A 22,072-nucleotide genomic window follows, 5' to 3' on the forward strand; every position below is an offset into this window, starting at 1 on the left:
GCTGACTTTAAAGTAGGAAGATATCCTGCATTATCTGGGTGAGCCCTATGTAATCATAAGGGTCCTTGAAAGTAAAAGAGGGTGGCAGAACAGAAGGTCATAGTGATGTGACATAAGGATTTTACTAACTGTTGCTGGCTTTGAAGATGGAGGAAGGGGTCACAAGCAAAAGAATTCGGGCAGCCTCTAGAAACTAGAAAAGAAAATAGATTCTCCCCCAGGGCTTCCAGAAAGAGTAAAACTATACTGATCCTTTTGTAGTTCATGAGCATGATCATTGGGTATTCATATGCACGTGTGAGATGTGCCACCCTCTAACCTTGTTATGACATCGGCACATTGCTCATCTAACATGAAGAAAAATAAATAAATAAAAAGAAATACAACAATATTGACCCCTTGATTTTAGCCCAATGAAGACTGTTGTCAAAACATTATGCTACAGAACTTTAAGATAGTAAATTTGTGTTAGTTAAGACTCTGTAGTAATTTCTTATGGCTACACTAGAAAAGTAATACAATTCCTTATCTCATTTCACACAATCCTCATGACAGCCCCAGAGAAAGTTAGCATTATCTCTATTTTCTGATACAGTCTTTTATTGCCCTTCACCTCATGTTTGCTGATCCTAAGTCGATTCTTAGTTATAAATATGAAATTACTGTTTTCCATACTTCTTCAGCATGAACTAGCACTTAAGGTATTACTTGAGGCTATTCCTTTAGGTGAACACTTTAGGACAAATGTCACTGTAGTAAAAATCTGCACAAAAGGAAGACTTTCAATGAAAGACCTGAGAGATGTTGATGGGAAGGAAAATGTCAGTTGTTACCTGCTTTTTCTTTTTTCCCTGTCTTCATCAGAACCACGAAATTGTTTACACTACCTAATGCCAGAAAACAAACAGAATGGTTCATTATAATTGCCATTGTTTCTCTGACTGGTCCTCTGTTGTGTGCTGTTCTTTGGGCAGGCAACCAAGATGTCTCTTCCAAATGTCCCCTTCATTAATGATGGCCTGGGCCACAGAACGCACAGCCATTGCTTTCAAACCCACAGCATTTGGTGTCCAGCTCCTGCTCTCCCCATCATACCTGCTCTCCAGCCTGGAATGCAGCAAAGGTGAGCCACACAGAACCACACCACCACTGGAAACTGTCACAGTTTTCTCAGGATCAGGGAATCTTTTATTCATTTTTTTAATCTGAACCCTGTGAAACAACTCTTATATAATTTATTCATAGCTGTAATATTCATAAAGGCATGGGGGCGAAGGAGATTTTCTTCAGTGTTTTTGGAAAATGAAACCTTTAACTTCTACTTCCACTTGGAGGTGGGGATAGGGACATGCTGATAAAAGTGACTGTACCCTTCTATAGAATGTAAAATCTAGCTGTGGACTGGAACACCTACACATAGCCTCTCCATTTGATTTCTCTGTGTGGCCTAGTTTGAGCCTCCTCACAGCATTGCAGCTGGATTCAAGAGCAGGTGTCACCAAGCAAGGTAGAAGTACATAACATTTGACATCTTTATGGACTAGTCTCAAATGTCACATAGCATCACTTCCTCTATGTTTTACTAGTTGAGACAGTTACAGGTGTCCACTTAGGTTTAAGGGTGGCTAGGGCCTTAGCACACCATGGGAGTATAGAGCCAAAGTCACATTAGAAGAGCAGGATGCAGGAATTAGGGATCAGCCTGGGCAACACAGGGAGACCCTGTCTCTACAAAAAATCAAAAATTAGCCAGGCATCGTGTTGCAAAGCTTGTGGTCCCAGCTACTTGGGAGGCTGAAGTGGGAGGATAGCTTAAACCCAGGATATCAAGGCTGCAGTGAGTGCATTCATGCCACTGGACTCCAGCCTGGGCAACAGAGCAAGACTCTGTCTCAGGAAAAAAAAAAATGGAAGAAGAGAAGAGCATGTGGAATGGAAGGAAAACAATTCTAGAAAAACACTATGCTAGGTGAACCAGATATTTGTATGAACAAATGCCATTTCTGTCTACTAATTCCATCTGTTTCCCACAAAAAAGAAAACAAAAATTGTGACTTTGTAAGGTCATAGGGTTTCAAGATCCACATTAAAAACCTTCTTGAGAGATTTTCATAATGTATTTTCCTTTTAAAACTACACAATCTCATTAAATTGGTGGATTTTCCTCACCTAGTGTAAACATGCAATCTTAGATCTTAGGAAAAAGTATTGTGAAAGAGTACTAAGAAATTTTAATGAATAGAACTTTTTTTAATTTAAAAAGGATAATGAAAATATAAGGCCTTTTAAGGTTCAGTTAGCAAGTAGATAATGTAACTTTACCACGCTAAGTAGTTAACCATGGCTTTGTCTAAACTCCTAATATTTTTTGACCTGACATTAGAAAGTTTTTGGGGCTGGGCATGGTGGCTCACGCCTGTAATACCAGCACTTTAGGAGGCTGAGGCAGGCGGATCACTTGAGGTCAGGAGTTCAAGACCAGTCTGGACAACATGGTGAAACCCCATCTCTACCAAAAATTAGCTGGGTGTGGTGGCAGGTGCCTGTAATCCCAGCTACTCAGGAGGCTGAGGCGGGAGAATTGCTTGAACCTGGGAGGCGGAGGTTGCAGCGAGCCGAGATCACACCACTGCACTCTAGCCAGGGTGACAGAATGAGACTCTGTCTCAAAAAAAAAAAAAAAAGGAAGTTTTTAGAAGTTGTATTTTTACTAAGTGGTAGAGAATACAATTTACCTCTGAGGCATATTTTTTCCCTTATTCTTGAAAAATTACCCAGTGAGACTACATATATGTGAAGGTAGAGCAAAGGTCTTCCTCTATAACAAAGTGTTTCAAAAACAACATGCCTTCGATTATCTAAACTGCTCTATATAACATTGCAACGGATTGTGTTCAAAGTTGTTTTATATTTGGATCTTTGACTGCTCAATTCTGGAAAGTGATTGCCTATTTTTGAGAGGAATATATGTTTCTATGCCTGTGTATGAATGTTTGTGTATATGTATTCTGTATGTATTTGAAATTAAGACTTCAAGGCTGTAGGAAAGACTAGCAGATATGATCTTCTTTGTACTTTAAGCTATAAAAGAGATTGTATAAACAAACCACCTTACATTTGGAACACTATAGTCTGAACTAGAGTGTTGAAGTCACAGATTCAGGGTTAAGACTGTACAATTCAAAGTTGGGAAAATGTATCGTTGTTCAATTACTGTGTGCAATGCCTCTGCCTCTGCAGCTTATAAAAATGGGCAGGGAGCGCTATTTACATTCTATTATGGTACAGTATGTGATTGTCTAGTTGGTTATAGGGCATGCAACAGAGACAGACTTGCTAGTTCTTCGCCATAGTTTGGGTTCTTCTTCATGTACACAGCTAGATATATTTCCTAGTCTTCTTTGGAATCAGCTGTGGTTCTGTATTGAGTTCTATCCAATAACAGAGGCTGCAATGACTGAGGTGCAGTTCTTCCAAGCCAGTCTCACCAAGCACTCCAGTGCAGAATCCTTCATGTCTTTTTCCCATCTGTCGGCTGATGCAGATGAGCAAAATGATCATAAGAACCATACATTAACATTGTAAAACTACATGAACCTAGACCCCTGAGCCATATCTTAAAGAGGAAAGGAATGATAAGGAACATTCATTTAACTGCTGCTGCTCTCTGCCTTCCAAATCTTGTACAAATGCCTTTCATTGTTAGATGCTAAACCTGAACTTTGCAGAAAAGAGGGTCTTGGAAACAAAGTTTTCTGTCTTCTAGCCTCTGTGATACATAGAGGAGTGGAGAAACATTGAGATATTGCAGAGTATTGACAGAAAATAAATGTGATAATTGTTTTTCCCTCAAGCTATAGGCTTCATAGGCTTTTAAGAAATGTGTGATTTATTTCATGTTACCAAGGAAATCCTCTCCACTTATTGCATCAGAATACAATTCTAATGCCATCTCTACTACTACCACCCTAAACCTAACCAACATCATCTCTAGCCTAGACTATTAGAATAGCGTAAGTGTTCTTTCTGTGGTGATTTTTGTGTCTGTACAGTCTTTGGCCCTTGCAATAGACAATCATTTTTGAAATCAGATCATGTCACTTTTTGCTCAGAGCCTTCCGATGGCTTTTCACTTCATTTAAAACAAGACTCAGTGTTCATACCTGGTCTGCAAGGCACTAATAGCCCGTCTCCTCCTGCTATTATCTGTTTGCCTTTATCTCCAACCACTTTCTCCCTTTCTCACTCAGCTGCATTCACATTCACCTCCTTAATGGTTTCAGATTCCAAAAGCCACACTCCTACTTCTGGATACTTGCTGTTCCCTTTGCTGGGACTGTGATTTCCCTAGATAATCACATAGCATGTTTCCTCACTTTATTTGAGGCTCTGATGAAATATTACTTTATCAGTGAAGGCTTTTCTGAGTAAATTATTGAAAACAAACACTCTTCCCATATTTGTCCCTTTATTCTAATTTTACTCTTTGGCCATTGTTACCTCTGGTCCCTATTTTCTGTCAATACACTTAATACCAGCATACATATATATGTACCACACACTTATCACTACCGTATGTATATATGTAAATGTATAGAAAAGAACGTAACCTATCCAAAGAGAGGTTTGGCGTTTGTCGTCAGCTTCTGGGGAGGTAATTTCTAAGCCCTTGGAATGTCATGGCTGAAGAGTATCTTTGTTTGTCTGGGGGCTTTGGACCAGCAGATAGTAACAATGTGTTTTGGAGAGGGGACTTTTGGGCATTCTGTATCAACTTGGTCTCCTGGAGAGCCTGAAAGAGACATCAGTCATGTGAGTAGTCAGCCATGCTTACCCTTGCTCCCACCATGATGCAGCCCCAGTAAGGACTCTGGACACCAAGGTTCAGTTGAGCTTTTCTGCTTGGCAGTATTCTGTGCAAGTTGTCACACATCGACGCCAAAGAAAGTAATGCCATCCATGACTCCATGGGGAGAGTACCATAGAAATTCCACATTTACAACTTTTCCTAGACTTGGCTCTGTGACCTCTTCTCTAGGCTGATTTTATTCTGTGTCCTTTTGCTGTAATAAACCATAACCATGAGTACACAGTTTTCTATGAATTCTGTGAGCCCTTCTAGTGAGTTATTGAAACTAGCAGTGGTTTTGGGAACTCCTTGAATTTGCAATTTGTGTCACGAGTGAGAGCAATCTTGTGTGGACTGTGTTCTCTGACTTTGTGGTTGTCTCAAACTCAGTAAATATAAATACATATATTTGTTTTGTTTGAGTTTTGTTCAAAAGTTATAAAACCAAGTACCTAGAACAATTTTTAGTATGTCGTAGTCATTTATTAAATATTAGAATGAAGAAATGAATTAGGGTAGCTGAAAAGTATAAGAAATTAAGAGAAAATTGATTTATAAAATCCAATGTTACAGACACATGTCAAGAAAAGCTTCCAAAAATGCATAACTAAGACTTTTTATTATATTTTAAGTAATATGGTGGCATTTGCTATCTTCAAAGAGTTGCCTCTGTCAGTCACAACTCTCAGAAGTCTTAGGGATTATGGATTAGGTGTTTATACTATTAGGGAGTCTTGGGGATTACGTATTTGCAGTTTATAGGAGTCACCACCAGATGGTGATATTTTTATTAGGTAACAAGAAGTTTTTGCCTTCAGATACATCAATTTATAGAGAAAAGAGATAACTATACAAAATAGAATATTTATTAATAAGAAGAACAATATAACTATACAAGGGTAAGGTATTTGGCTATATCACAATATATCTATAAAGGTATTTATTTCCTCTACTAGAAACACTTTTATAATCAATCACTCTACAGAGTAAGTAGACTTAAGTGAACTTGTGTAGTTTAATCTTCTCCTCCCTTAACAAGGATTTGGAGCGTCATTCATGCTTAAGCACAGCTCTAGTAGATTTTTCTTGTATACTTAGCTATTGTTGGCTTGGAATTTGAAGTGTTACATGTTAGTAATATAATGCTGATTAGCCTTTCAAACTATGACTTTGGGCTAAATAATCCTGGTGTTGTTTCAATGCAGCAGAATTTTTATGTGCATCCATTATACAGTTAATTCAACAACCAAGTGCAATTAAATGGGAATATCTTAATTATTTTTCCAATTCCCCTAGTTTAAACTTTTGTTCAGTTAAAATAAAATGAGAGGGAAAATGGGCATTACTATCTTCTATCTATTTCTTAATGCTCTTTAAACCTTGATTTCGGTTATAATCTCTGTCCCATTCAAATTGCTGTGCAGTTATAAAGAATGTGTTTGCCTCCAAGTCTTTGCTGTTTTTCAGCTTTATTATGATCCTGTGTCTAATTTACTTTTTGCCTGAAATTGCATTTTAAAGCAGCAATATCACCTTTCTCTTTCAGAAAATTATACATCTAAGTTTAAGATATCAAAGCCTATCTTTTACAAAGCATTATTAGAATATTCAATTCAATTTTTCTTTTATAAAGACATTTAATGCTACTGATTTATAATATCTGATTGATCTGTTCATTTGTCACTGTGTGAAAATAGCTGTTAATATTGGTGATACAGTCTTTTAAAATAAAATATATTTGTAATGAGAATACATTTGACTTTGAATTCATATGTTACACATTATTTGAGGCTTGCTTTACAAACATTATTAGTGGTAATACATATGTTTCCCAAATTTAGACAACTAGATAATGAGAAGTTAAAGATTGAGAAAGTCCATTGAAATAATTATTTTGAAAATGACTTGTCCTTGTGGCAACAAAACACCCTTTGAAGATGAAACATTCTGAAAGCCCATGTCAAGCAATTTTGAATTCTCATTCAAGCTAAAAAAGTAGAAACAGAAATAAATCATTCTAAAATACAATTCATTCATCTGTAAATAAATAGAGTATATGAGTGAGGGGAGGGGCACAAAGTCTAAGACCACGTAAAGTGTCAACTTAGTAACTTTGGAAAATAAACTTTTAGGTAATGTATTTCATATATGTTTACAGGAAGGTTAGAATAAAGCAATTTGAAGAGAAATCAATTTATAATTTTTGAAATACACATTGCTATTATTCTGCCAAGGTGATTCCTGCATTTTTGCAATGTAATGCCTTCTAGAATTGTCTTGAAATGTATGTCTTACAATCACTTAATAAAATAGGTTCAATTGTTTCTTTGAGACAACACGTCTTTAGAGAAGAAACAAAGAAGCACCTAAACTTGATATAATATTTGAAGTAAACTTTTCTGTTTCAAGAATAACTAAGAAAGTTTGCCCAATCCATAGCTTTAAAAACAGATACTTCTGTTTTAGACTTACAGGATTTTGGACTGCTGTATCCAGAAGCCTACCATGTTTGAAGGCACCTCTCAGAACCGAATCTGCCAGTATTTTCCCCCAATTTCCACTCAAGTTAAAAAAATTTCGGAAAAAGTATACAATTATATGATTACAACTTTTTTCCAATAATGTTTGAATTAAAGATACTTCTAATTCCACCTCTAACACACAACATACTTGTTTTATGAGACAGTCTTGACATACTGAAAAGATGAACACTGTTATAGGTAAGAAAGAAAGAAAAAACAGTAAACAATTTGTATTTGGTAGAAATGACGGAAACAACTATTTATAGACTAGGAACATGCATGTTTCCCAGTTGGAAGCTAATTTTTCATTTTACAGAAGAATGTAAAGCTAAAGCAGTAAGTGTAATAAGCTTGTTTTGCTAGCCACATTTAGGCAAGTTCCTTCAAATACAATTTGGAGTTTTGTTACATTTCTTCCATTCCCAAACTTTCTCTTTTTACCCCTTTGCAGTAAAGGCCAACATTATATGTAGAAACATATGCATGGAACAGTATAGTAACTGAGTTTATACAATTTTCTGTTTACTAGGAGGTTGACAAACATAAGCAAAAACACTAGTAAAGTAGGCCAAGATTTGATTTAGAACAGATTTTAATTACCACAGTGTGTGATCTCTAGCTAACACATCAAATGCACTTAATTGTTTACACTAGTTCTAGTTGTTCCCACAAAAAATTAACTATTAAATCAGTAAAACTTATGTAAACCAACAAATAAAAGGAAATCAGTCTCATAACAAAGGTGTTAGTTTCACAGCTGATGTTGCAGATCCATTCTTGCTGCTGTTAGACCAAATACCCATTAACTACCCTTGCTTTCTTCCTCTCTTTTTCTGTAAGCTTTATTTAACAACTGGATTTCCTCCTGATAGCCATCCCTCTCTTGATGCTGCCTTTTACTATTCTGCCTGTGTGCTTCTACGGTGTCTGGAATGGAGATATTGATATCACCATCAGGATTACTGGTGGGCAAAAAGAGGGAGTATGAGGCCGTTTCCCCTAGATCACAGGAAACAAACCTGTTTTCTTTCCTGGAGTAACGTAGGGATGGAGATCTGACTTGTGTGGAGGACTGGCTGATGTTACTAATGATTGACACAGTGTCCAAGGCCTCTTCATTATCGCAAATTTCAAGAACCTCCAAGTGTATTTTCACACTGGTATCTGCAAACGTGGATGAAGAATCTTCTGAGTTTGGTTCATGGCCAACACTTTTGGATCGATAGACTTCTATTTTCTTAGAGGCTGGAGTTATTTTTTGCCCTTCTGCGCTTACCTCATAGGTAGAAAGAGATAGGGTTTTCCCTGTAGGTGCATGGAGAGACACAGTCCCCTGGAATGCACACAAGGGAATGGCAAGGGCACCACCGGAACGCTGGGGACAAAAACAGAATTGTTATTATTGAAAGCTAGTTTCTGAGGCTGAGACATTTAGAAATTCATTTTGTTCATCAGAATGATAGAAGTTTTCTATTTCAGATCAATTTCCCTAGAAACATTTTATAGATATGGGATTTAAATACTGCCACCGAAGCACCATACGTCAGTTTCTCCTAGGTCAAATCAGACATTTAATGAGGGTAGTTAGGAACATTTATTTGAAGATAAGGGCCATATCTCCCCAGTTAAAGGCAAAGGTGTGTACTGATGGGAAGCAATAGATGTTTTCAAAGGCAGAATTTGAACATAAAATTGAATGCATATTTACAATCTGAAATTGCTTTTATATTTGTGATACACACTCAGTTACATTAAAATGTTTGCAAAAGTTGGAAGAAATGTAGACTGTGTTATCAACATGAACTTTTTTTTTTTCCTGTTTGGTATGCTAGAGTAAATGATAATTGTGAAACTGTGACTTAAGGACAAAAGATATTTCAACTGTTAGGTTTGAGTATACATAAGAGGAACCAACACCAGAATTACGCTACGGTGTGCTTACTTTTCTACAGAGAAATCAGTCATTAAAGTAAATCCAATAATAAAGAATACTATTCTACCTCTTTCAAAAACTTGCCTAAAAGTGTAAACCTTTTCTATTATGCTTTGTGTATTAAGATTTTTTAAAAACTGTACTTACCACTGAAAGGTGCTTCAGAAATGTAGAAAATAAGATTGATTCTTAAAATAGTCTGTACTTTTTATTGCTGATTCATGTGTTCATACTTTCAACTGACATGTTTTGATTTTTGATTATGTGTTAGTCCCAGAAGATGATAATGTGCAAAACTTCTAGAGCAGTAATTCTCAAAACTGAGTCTCCAACTCAGCATCATCAGCAGCTTCTGGTAACTTGTCAGAAATACAGGTTTTTAGCACTATCCCAGACCTACTCAATTAGGTCTCAACCCAGGTACAGGGTCAAGCAATCTGTGTTTTAACAAGCCCTTTATGTGATTCTGTTGCATAGTAAAGTTTGGGATCGCTTGCTCTAACTAAAGAAATGTTGTAGTCCAAAAAAATAAATAAATAAATAAGGGGTTGGTGGTGGTGGTAGAGGTACACAGACACTTTTTATATAAGTGCCTACCACCTGTAAAGCCTACAGTTACTAATTGGATTGGCCTAAGTGTGTCTGTCCACCTGGGGAACTGGCATGGGAGATAATGGCATTTTTCCAACTTAGGATGACCAGCTGTCTCAATTTTCCTGGGACTGTCCCATATTTAGCACTGAAATTTCTGCATCCCAGGAAATCCCCCAGTCTTAGACAAATGGGCAGGAGTCGGGACAGTGGGAGATTGATCACCCTACTTGCTATGGGCATTTTCAATCTGGACCCAACAGTGGCTAGAGGAAGACTGGTTCTCACTATTGGAGAACAGTTTAGATTATTTTCTATTTAAAGAAGTTTTAAAGAGGATGAATTTCATTAGGGGTGCCTTCATGCTCTACTTCTTGAATTGAGAGACTACAGAAAAATACAGTGTGGGCTGTGAGACATATCATCATTCTTTCCTGGTTATTCTCTGTGAGGGGGTCTTGAATTCTCTTTACTCATAAGGAGACCTAGAAACCTAACTGTAGAGTCTTGCACTCTAAAGTTTTGGAAATTTTGAAAATTTACATTGTAATGTTCAGTCCAGCCGTCTGCCAAGGAAAAGAACTTCATTGACTCTACATGTGTAATGCTGGCTGAAGTAAGAGAGACAGAGGAACCACACAGGTTCATAACAGCATCAGACTATTAATATTTGAGTGGTGGCAACTTCTGGCAAAAGAAAAGTAGGTTTCATTCCTATTATTGTACATCCAGTTATTAAACATTTGCTAAGTAAGGATGTACATGATTCTGAGGTTGCATTGGATGTATGGAGATGCTACCTCTTAAGACCCCACAGATGATTGGATGAGAAAGTCACATAAAGAAACAAAATAAAAATTTTAGTTCTAAATGTAGTAATTGAGAGATAGGTACCAAATACTATAAGGTCCAAGGAATGACTATTGTGGGTAGGGAGATTTCATATTGTGGAGAGGGGACACGTGAAATTGATCTTAAAAATCAAAAAAAGATTTACAGGTTTTTTCGTTTGTTTGTTTTTGAGACAGAGTCTTGCTCTGTCTGTCTTGCTCAGGCTGGAGTGCAATGGTGCCGTCTCGGCTCACTGCAACCTCCGCCACCTGGGTTCAAGTGATTCTCCTGCCTCAGCCTCCTGAGTAGCTGAGACTACAGATGCATGCCACCACACCCAGCTAGTTTTTGTATTTTTAGTAGAGACAGGGTTTCACTATGTTGGCCAGGTTGCTCTCGAACTCCTGACCTCGTGATCTGCCTGCCTCGGCCTCCCAAAGTGATGGGATTACAGGTGTGAGCCATCATGCCCGGTCAAGATTTACAATTTTAAAACCTTGCTTTCTGAGTGATAAATCACCAGTTAAAGGGTTATACTGAAAACTTTCCATCCTGAGAAAACATTTTTGTTATCAAAGACTGAAACTTCTGTTTTTTTTCTGAATAAAAATTGACTGAAACATTATTCAGTCAGAAAAGTTGACTGTCATTTAATAATATCTTTCAATAATGTGAATTAGAAATTTAAGAATAATATTATTATTTAATAATGTGAATTATAAATACAGCCTAAGAGACATAGTTAATTTGAAAGCTGAACTTTCTGACATTTTAATTTATTACAGAATAAAAAAACCACCCAAACTTGGTGCTTAAAAAATGTTTCTAAAACTTAATAATGTGATGAAAAAAATGAGTTATTAGACAGTACCCAGCAGTATAGGCATGGCTATCTTAAAGAAACTTTTGCTAGAGCTTTAACAGCATAATTGTGTCATTATATGTGCCAACTTGCTTCACTGATAAGTAATTGATACAAAAGCAAAAGTAACAAAGAATTTTTCTGCACCTGATTTTATGCATCCATACAATGCAGATTTCAATAACTTCCCCATGCTAACCTTACCTTAAAATGAACGAACAAGCTTTATTGAATTATTAAATGACAGCTCATTAAAATTGGCATTTGAGAAATGCATAGTGCCAGAGTTTGGCTATATATGAAGTCTGATTTTTCTGAAAGAGCACACAAAGTCTCAAGTTACTAAAATCATTTCGTGAAACATTCTTATTCAAACGAGTAGTGTTTATTTGAGAGTTATAGAGGTAAAACCACAGACAACAACAACAAAAATAAACAACGTAATTAAAAAATGGCCAAGAAACTTGAATAGAGATTTCTCAAAAGATAATATGCAAAAAGCTGAGAAGCACATAAAAAGATGCTCAGCATCACTAATCATGAGACAAATGTAAGTCAAAACTATAATGAGATACCACCTCACCCATTAGGATGGCTACTATCAAAATTGAAAATAAATATTGTTAAGGATATAGAGAAATTGGAACATGTGAGCACTTTTGGTGGGAATGTGAAATGGTACAGTTGATATGGAAAATAGTATGGCATTTTCTCAAAAAATTAAAAAATAAAATTATCAAGTGATCCAGGAATTCCAGTTCTGGGCAGAGACTCAAAAGAATTGAAAATAGGGTCTCAAAGGTATATTTGTTCATAGCAGCATTATTTATAATAGGTAAAATATGAAAGCAACCCATATCCATTGATGAATAAATGGATAGCAAAATACGGTATATATATAGCATATATAATTATATGTTATATAATAATACATTAATATTAATATATTATTAATTAATTATATGTTGTCTATCATGCATATAATATTAATATATATTGTATATATAAAATGGAATATTATTCTCCTTAATAAGAAAGAAAATTTGGACATATGCTACAACACAGAAACTTGAAGATATTATGCTAAGTGAAATAAGCTAGTCACCAAAAGACAAATACTGTATGATTACAGTTACATGAGGTACTTAGAGTAGTCAAAATATAAAGACAGAAAGTAGAATGATGGTTTCCAGGGGCTGGAGGGAAGAAGGAATGGAGAGTGATTGTTTAATGAGTAGAGTTTCTGTTTTGCAAGAGGAAAAGAGTTCTGGAGATGAATGGTGGTGATAGTTGCACAGCAATATAAATGTACTTAATACCACTGCACTCTACCCTTAAAATCAGTTAAGATAACGGCCGGGCGCGGTTGCTCACGCCTGTAATCCCAGCACTTTGGGAGGCTGAGGCGGGTGGATCACGAGGTTGGGAGTTCGAGACCAGCCTGACCAACATGGTGAAATCCTGTCTCTACTAAAAATACAAAAATTAGCTGGGCATGGTGGCATGCGCCTGTATCCCAGCTACTTCGGCGGCTGAGGCAGAAGAATCGCTTGAACCTGGGAGACAGAAGTTGCAGTGAGCCGAGATCACGCCATTGCACTCCAGCCTGGGCTACAGGGCAAGACTCTGTTTCAAAAAAATAAAAAAAATATTTAAGATAGTAAATTTCATGTGTATTTTACCACAACTAAAAAACGAGGGTAAAACACAGAGACAAATTATATAGAAAGAGATCTAAGTGTACATCTTTATATTATTAATTCAAAATTGATAGGTTAGTTTTGGCAAAACAGTACTGACTGTAATTTGGTTTTTAGTTATGCTAGTTTTGAAAGTAGTAAATGTAAAAATTTGGTTTGATTTTAGATTTGTATAAGAACTGTAAGTGTAAGAAGTTTACACCAATTTTATTTGTATATCTTTAAGCAAAATCACAAAAACTTGATTTGACAGCGAGATTCATAAAGTTTTTTCCTTTGTAAGAGACTAGTATATTATTTAAGTTAGAGAAACATTTCTCTAGGTAAGAGAAAATAGGAGCTTGAACTGAAAGAGAAGTAAAACTGAAAAGAAGTAATATTTGTATGATACAAGGAGGAAGCTGACAGAATCTTCCATCTCTCTTAGGAATGTGGGGTGAAGACTACTATAGAGTTAAAAGCTAAGAGATTGGGAGGCCTAGGTGGGCGGATAACCTGAGGTCAGGAGTTGGAGACCAGTCTGGCTAACACGGTGAAACCCCATCTCTACTAAAATTGGAAAAATTCGCCGGGTATGGTGGCGGGCGCCTGTAGTCCCAGCTACTCGGGAGGCTGAGGCAGGAGAATGGCGTGAACCTGGGAGGCAGAGCTTGCAGTGAGCCGAGATCGTGCCGCTGCACTCCAGCCTGGATGACACAGCAGGACTCCATCTCAAAAAAAAAAAAAAAAAAAAAAAAAAAGCTAAGAGAACAAACTAATTGAACCACTATTATGTAGTAAGAACTGGGTTAGCCAGTAACTCCATAGCAATGCAATAATGAGACTTTCATACCTTAAGAGCACATAGAATACAGAAATGCTCAAGCTCATGAACAATTGCATGTCCATGTGTTTGATGCTAAAATAGACCCAGGCTGGGGTATTATGAGACAATGGAATGGGGTGCCTAACGTAGGTGGGGTGAGAAAAAAGAAGACTTGAGAATCCTTCCCAGAGCAGGGCTCAATTTTTATAGATAATATCCATATTATTGTCTAACATTGTTCTAGAGGTCCTAGCTGTGCAAAAAATCAAGAAAAAAATAAGACATATATATAATGAGTAAGAAGAGACAACATTATTGTAATTTACAGATGAAATATTATCTTCCTAGAAAATTCTAAAGAAGTAATCTAAAAATATTAGGGAGTTTAACAAGGTGGCTGAATTTTAGGTAAAAAATATTAAGAAATCAATAGTTATTGCCAGTTGAAAAATAATTTTTAAAAGGTACCATCCAAAATAGCAACAATACTATAGAAGTATGTGAGACTTTATGAAGAAAAAACAGCAATAATAAATTAAATCTTGAATAAGAGAGAAAGAATAATGTTTCTGCATGAGAAAACTTTCTCGCGACTACGGCAGTTTTCTTTTAGTTTACTGATTTAATACAATATTAATAAAAGTTCCACTGAAATTTTGTTTTAGAAGTTTCTCTTAAGATATAGTTTCAGGGGTAAATGCTTGCAGATAACCAAGAACACTTGGAAACAAACAATAAGGTGGATTCCCAAGTATAATATGTAGCTACAGCAATTAATACAGGGTGTTCATTGCAAGATTTGGTAAATCCATGAAGGAAAATATACAGCCAAGAAAGTAGATATAGTATACGCTGAAGATAGCATTTCAAAATAAGCAGGGTAATTATACTTTAAAAAGAAACAAACAAAAAACAGAATAAATTATTCAAATAAACTTTTTACATATTATTCATTATCCATTACAAAATTAAGTTAGATAGCTTTCTGATGTTACATGCAAACATTTAAAAAAATTCTTCTTAATAATTATTTTAAAGTGCTGAGTGAATACGACCTTTCCAAATCTGGAATGAAAACTGGAAACCACAAAGTAAAAGATGGACAGATTTCATTGCAAAAAACTTTAAAATGTCTACATAGAAATATATACTATAAACAAAAGTGAAAGACTAAAGGCAACCTAGAAGAATACATTTGTAGTCCATATAGAACAAAGTTGAATAGTGATGCTATGGAGAATTCTTCTAAATCAGTAAGATAAACAGTCTGGCAGAAAAATGGAAAAGGGAAGTGGGCAAAAAACAATTAAAGAAAAATGGAGAGTAAACACATAAAAATATGTGCAATTTTACCAATTATTTTATTTTATTTTATTTTATTTTATTTTATTTTATTTATTGAGACAAAGTCTCACTCTGTTACCCAGGCTGGAGTGCAGTGGTACATGTGATCTCAGATCACTGAAACCTCCACCTCCCGAGTTCAAGTGATTCTTGTGCCTCAGCCTCTCAAGTAGCTGGGATTACAGGGGTGCCCCACCAGGACTGGCTAATTTTTGTACTTTTAGAAGAGATAGAATTTTGCCATGTTGGCCAGGCTGGTCTTGAACTCCTGACCTCAGGTGATTCATCCTCCTCAGTCTCCCAAAGTGCTAGGATTACAGCTGTGGCCACTGTGCCCGGCCTTACAAATAATTTTAAAAGTAACTAAAAACAATGGTCATTTTAGCTTTTCAGAATGCCCTCCATAAAAGGTAAACAGAAAAAAAAACCCAGCAGAAATAAAAAGATTGATGCCATCTTTAGAGTACATTTTTATTGTATTTGACTATAAAATAAAAATTACATATGCTTACCATTGACCCTATGTCTGTGAGTTGGTTCCTCCAAATACCAGAACATCATAATGTTAGTTTATTTCAGCACTTTTGTAAGCCCCAAATTAGAAACAGTCTAAAGATCTACATTTAGAAAATAGTTAAATAAATTGTGATACAGTCATGTCCTGAAAAGCTATCTTGAACAGCTGAGGGAAGGCTGTAAGTTCTGCCCGGGTAAAATAATTTCCATACATTTTAAGATATAAAAGCAAGCAAATTGCAAAACAATCTGTACAGTATGATCTAGTTTTCTTGTTAAAAATCTAGTTTTCTTGTTAAAAATAATCATGAGAAATCAGCCCAGAAAATTAAACATGTATAGGAATGAAAATAGATTCACAGACATACAAGCATACCTATATATGACAGGCATAGAAAAAAGTTTGAAAGGCTACACACCAAGAATTGTTTCCTCTGGGAGTGAATAGTGGCTTGGCATTTCACTTTCAGTATTTCTATATTTCTAAATTATCTTCTTATGATCATGATTACTCTTGATCAAGGAAGTTTATTAGGTAGCGAAGGAGGCAGAGATTACAAAATATTGCTAGAAAGGCATCCAGGATGTAGGGGCAGGGTACTGAGTGTGTTGCCGATGCTGGATGCTGGTAGTTAGCCGCAGGGTTCATCATCTGGAGTATGTGTTGGGGTTTGTTCTATTTTTAGGTTAAGAGACAAGAGATAAGCTGGGTAGAGGGCACTATTTCAAAAATTTGCCCTAATGGTTTGGTTGACTAGAATGAGAGTCTCAATTGATGTATAGCTAATTTCCCATTCACATTAAAAAAAAAAAAAGAAAGAAAAAGAAAAAATGTAGAGAATGGCACTTATGACAGGAAAGAAATATTTTAAAATTATCTAAAAGGAAAAGTGATTAAAATAATCCTATGGTTCTAGTAAGACAAATATATATAACACTCTCAAAGTGTCCAGTGTCTGTAATAAGTCAGATTATCCTCACTAATTTTACTGGAAAACTATTATAAACATTTGAGTCCAACAAGCCGCCAATGTAAAGTTCAAATAAAGAGTCTCATCTCAGGAAACAATAACAACAAACAAGGAAATACCATACAACTTGAATCACAAACCACAATGTAGCCAACAAATTTGAAAATCATTCAGAAAGTTTAAGGACAGTTTCAAAAAGAGACTTCAAAAGTAAAAGGCAATAGTATCTTAACAGAAAATGAACATTAATTGAAAGAAGTAGAATATGATACAAAAACTGTTAATATTGGTTTATGTTCATGTTTGTAATGGGTTGAATAGCATCCCCTTCCAAATTCGTGTCCCCCTGTAAACTGTGAATATGACCTTATTTGGAAATAGGGTTTTTGCAGGTGTAAGCAAGTTGTATGAGGTCATACTGAGTGAGGATGGGCCTTATGCAGTGACTCTTATCTTTATAAGAAGAGGGAAATTTGGACGCAGATGTACCTGGGGTAAGACAGTCATGTGAAGATGCAGATAACAATTGGAGTTATGCTGTCACCAGCCAAGGAACACCAAAGATTGCTGGAGCCACCAGAAGCTAGGGAGAGGCAAAAAAGGATCCTCCATGGTCTTCATGACACCCTATTTCAGACTTCTGGTCTCTAGAAATGTGAGACAACACATTTTTGTTGTTTTCAAACATCTTGATTTGTGATAATTTGTTACGGCAGCCCTAGGAAACTAATTCAATCTTGTATGCAAACATGTACAAAAATACATTTGGAAAAAAACTTATTTTTAAAAGTCCTACAACAGACCATCTTTTTCTGGACACTGGGGCTATGTGGCCATTTCTGTCAAATCCACATATAATGTAATCTCTTCAAAGGAAGCGAACATTCCCTTGTTGATCTTTATCTTCTCTGCTACCTATAACAGTGTCTGGCATATGACAGGCCCTCAAAAATATCTGTAGAATGGATAAACAAAAGTGTGCATAAATTGGCAAAACTGACCTCATGTCCTTTCCAGATTCCATATTTTAACTTTTCGCGCAAAAATAGGATCATCTTTTAAAACATTGCTGTTTAACATTTATATTTAAACAGCCCTATATAATAAATGATGATAGTTACAAGTACATCAGAAGGTCATATTAGAACAGATTGTTTTTATCAAAATAAAATATTATGGCACTGAATTGTATGTGAAAGTTATTGCATGACAAAGAATGATAGATTCAGAGAGCATAGAACGATTCATTTTGTAGTCTCTGCTTTCTTTTTGTTTAAAAGTCTATGAATTAGCATATGCTGTCAGGAATAATGATAATCCATTATTGCTATATTCTTGAGTGTAGGTGGCAAGGAGCTTTTTTATTTGGTAATAAAGAGCAGTCTTTAAGCCACACAAATGCTCCAGGAGAAGAGAGCATGCCATGTAAACACATTAGCACCCATAATCTCCTGTGATAATTGATTCAGACTTACTGACCTTGGGCACATTGAATGTTTTGATTTCTTCACTATGAGCCTCCGGGTGAATTCAGGGTGAAATTTTAATATAAAAAGAGTTGCTGCAATTTTTTTTCCTAAGGTGGTGAAGTAGTCTGTTGATAATCTGAATCATTCCAGTTTTAGAAAGACATAATATAGCACCTAGGATCATGGCACTTAGCAGAAACTATGGCATTTAAATTTCTTATTTTATGAAACAAGAACTCACAGCCAGAGAGATCAAACACTTGCCCAGGGTCACATAGGTTGTATCAGGACTGGCATCAGGACTCAGTTTTCTTAACTCTCGGTTAAGTGCTCTTTCTATTATTTGTATCATGTTGTTATTTTAAAATAAATCTGCTCTAGCTAAGAGTCAGCTGTAGGTTTTCTGCCCTGCAAGGTAGAATTCTGTCACTAACTCATGAGTAACCCAAATGACTGACAATTTTAATCTCAATTAAACTCATATAGATGATCGTTAGGTGACTTGGGTGACTTTAGGCCTCTTAAAGTACAGACATTGAGGAATTAAAGTGGAACACGACCATTTAAGATGGTTAGTAGAGATAGGGACATTGAGAGTGGAAAAAAAAATAGCATGAAGAACAAGAACTTTGTGAGAAAAACAAAAATAGATTTTTAATAATTTACTTTTTGGACTTTATTTTTTATTCAATATGCAAAACTATGTGGTTACTGTTTTCACGTATTCAACTCACAGAATATACCTTGTGTCATTCTGTCATTTTCATTTAAATGTTTAATGAACACAAATTAGAGAAAACACATGAATTCCTCAAGGAAAGAGAGAACAAGGGCAAGAAAATGAGGGCCTTCATCAAGGGGCTATAAGAGGCATGAAAAATGCTAAGAATTTTAACACATTTCACATTTAATCCTCAAAAGGTTCAAGTTACAAATTAAGGTTTTTGTTTTCTTCTCTTTTTCTTTTTACTTTCCTTTTTTTGAGATAGAGTGTCACTTTGTCACCTAGGCTGGAGTGAGTGGCATGATCTTGGCTCACTGCAATCTCCACCTCCTTCAAGTGATTCTCATGCCTCAGCCTCCCAAGTAGCTGGTATTACAGGTGTACCCCACCATGCCTGGCTAAATTTTTGTATTTTCAGTAGAGACAGGGTTTTGTCATGTTTGTCAGGCTGGTCTTGAACTCCTGACCTCAGGTAATCTGCCCACCTTGAAGCCACAGAGTCCGGCCAGCTTATTCTTTTTAAAGATGAAAACTCTAACAACTGAGTAACAGATTTTTAGGATTGATATCCATCCCCCAAAATATTTACTGATCCTGCTGAATAACAGCCATGTATCAACCTTCTTGCTAAGCAGTTTCTATGTACTTTCTTATTTAATATACACAACAACCTTATAAAATAGAAAGAGTAATTATCCTGAACTCGTAGATGATATAATTGAGTCATAGGGAGGTAATAAGGGAAGGTAATGAATATATATTAAGTGTCTAGTATGTGCTGGCACTGCACTTGGCATTTTACATATTGTATTAGTTGGTTCTCATGCTGCTAATAAAGACACGCCTGAGGCTAGGTAATTTATAAAGGAAAGAGATTTGATTGACTCACAGTTCAGTGTGACTGGGGAGGCCTCAGGAAACTTGCAATCATGGCGGAAGAGGACGCAAGCACATCCCTCTTCACATGGTGGCAGCAGGGAGTGCTGAGCACAAAGGGGAAAACCCCCTTATAAAAATCATCAGATCTCATGAGAATCCACTCACTATCACGAGAACAGCAGCATGGGGGTAACAGTCCCCACGATTCAATTACCTCCTACCGGGTTCCTGCCATGACATGTGGGGATTATGGGAACTACAGTTCAAGATGAGATTTGGGTGGGGACACTGCCAAATCATATTACATGTGAAATCTACTACAAGTGAAATATATAATATTATCACGTGGGTGGTAAAATTATTTGCATTTTGCAGACAAATAAATTTAAATATGAAGAGATTAACTAACTTGCCCAGGTAATACAGGAAGGTAAAGTTTTAACTATGATCTAAATTCAGCTCACATTCCAAATCCTTTCCATGATGTCACTGAGGGTCTAAGATGAATTGGAGAAAGGAGAGTGTGGTAGAAGAGAGCACCAATAGAAGGTTTTTAAAATCATACATGGAGAGAAAAAACAAGATCTGAACTTCCATAGGTAGCAAAAATGGCAAACGTGGGATGGGCTATAGAAGTATTGCAAAGGCAAAACTATTGAGGCTGGGGAGGGTCGTGGGGAAGTACTGCTGTGGAGTCGCATACACCGGAGTCACTATCTCTATAATCCTTACTTCTCTAAGCCTCAGTTGTCTCATTTGCAAAATATAACAATTAAATGAGTTAATGCACGTGAAATGATTAGGGGAGTGCCTCATACATAGTGAGTGCTCCATAAATGTTAGTTATTATTGGAAGGTGAGTAAGAGAGAGGAATCTAAGATGTTTTTAAGGTTTCTAATCCTAGTGTCTAGTGCCAATAGTTGAGACTAGAAAGAGGTAGATAATAAAACATGATTTCTACAATCTTTATCTCCGAATTAGACAGTAGATTCCTCTGCAGGAGTTTATTCTTATGGTCTAAATAAACCAATTAAAAGCCAGACATTGGCAGAATGGATTAAAAACACAAATCAATTATATATTGTCTATAAGAAATTCATTTCATATATAATAATATAAGCAGGTTGAAAGTAAAAAAAGATTTATCATGCAAACATCAATCAAAGGAAAAACAAGAGTGGTTATAATAATACCAGATAAAATAGGCTTCTGACCAAATAAAGTTATCAGAGACAGGGAAAATTACTATATAATAATAAAGTGATCAATCCACTTGGAAGACATAGCAATCCTAAATATGTATAGAGCAAGCAACAGAACTGTTAAATATGTAAAGCAAAACTGATAGAACTGAAAGGAGAAATAGTCAAATTTACAAATAAGTTGGAGACTTCAACACCTCTCTCTCAACAATTCATAGGATAACTAGAAAGAAATCAGCAAGAGTGTAGAAGAGCACCATTAATCAATAAAAGCTAATCAACATTTGTAGAAAATGTTATGGATAGAAAATGTTTATTTATAGGACACTCCATCCAACAACAACAGAATACACATTATTTTCAAGTGCCCATGAACCATATACTGAGATAGACCATATCTAGGTCATAAAACAAACCCTAAGGAATTTAAAAGAAACACAATTAAACAGTGTGTTCTCTGACCACAACAGAAATAAGGTAGAAATAAATAGCAGAAGATAGCAAGACAATCTCCAAGCTCTTGGAAACTAAAGTAAACACTTCTAAATCATCTAAGAGTTAAAAAGGGAGTCTTGAGGGAAATAATAAAAAAAAGTGAAAGAAAATGAAAATGCAACCTATTGAAATTTGTGCTAGGGAAGATCTGAGAGAGAAATTTAAAGCACTAAATGCATGCATTACAAAAGAGGAATAGTCTTAAACCAATAGTCTAGCCTCCCACCTTGGTAATCTAGAAGAGGAAGGGCAAACTAAACTGAAAGCAAATATAAAGGACGAAATAGATAAAAGCTGAAATCAATGACATTGAAAACAGAAAAACAAAGAGGAAATTTATGAAACAAAGTTTTTTTTTTTTTTAACAGATCAATAAAA

The 22,072-nt window shown here is 35.9% G+C and overlaps 1 non-coding gene across 1 annotated transcript; it reads left to right on the forward strand.

Moving 5' to 3' along the window:
• The first annotated feature begins 249 nt into the window (after positions 1-249).
• LOC114676615 (small nucleolar RNA U13) lies at positions 250-353 on the forward strand. The gene has a single exon (XR_003727664.1). It is a non-coding gene; the product is annotated as a small nucleolar RNA U13 (small nucleolar RNA).
• The last annotated feature ends 21,719 nt before the right edge of the window (positions 354-22,072 follow it).

The sequence above is a fragment of the Macaca mulatta genome, chromosome 2 (genome assembly GCF_049350105.2).
Source record: "Macaca mulatta isolate MMU2019108-1 chromosome 2, T2T-MMU8v2.0, whole genome shotgun sequence".
Taxonomy (NCBI): domain Eukaryota; kingdom Metazoa; phylum Chordata; class Mammalia; order Primates; family Cercopithecidae; genus Macaca; species Macaca mulatta.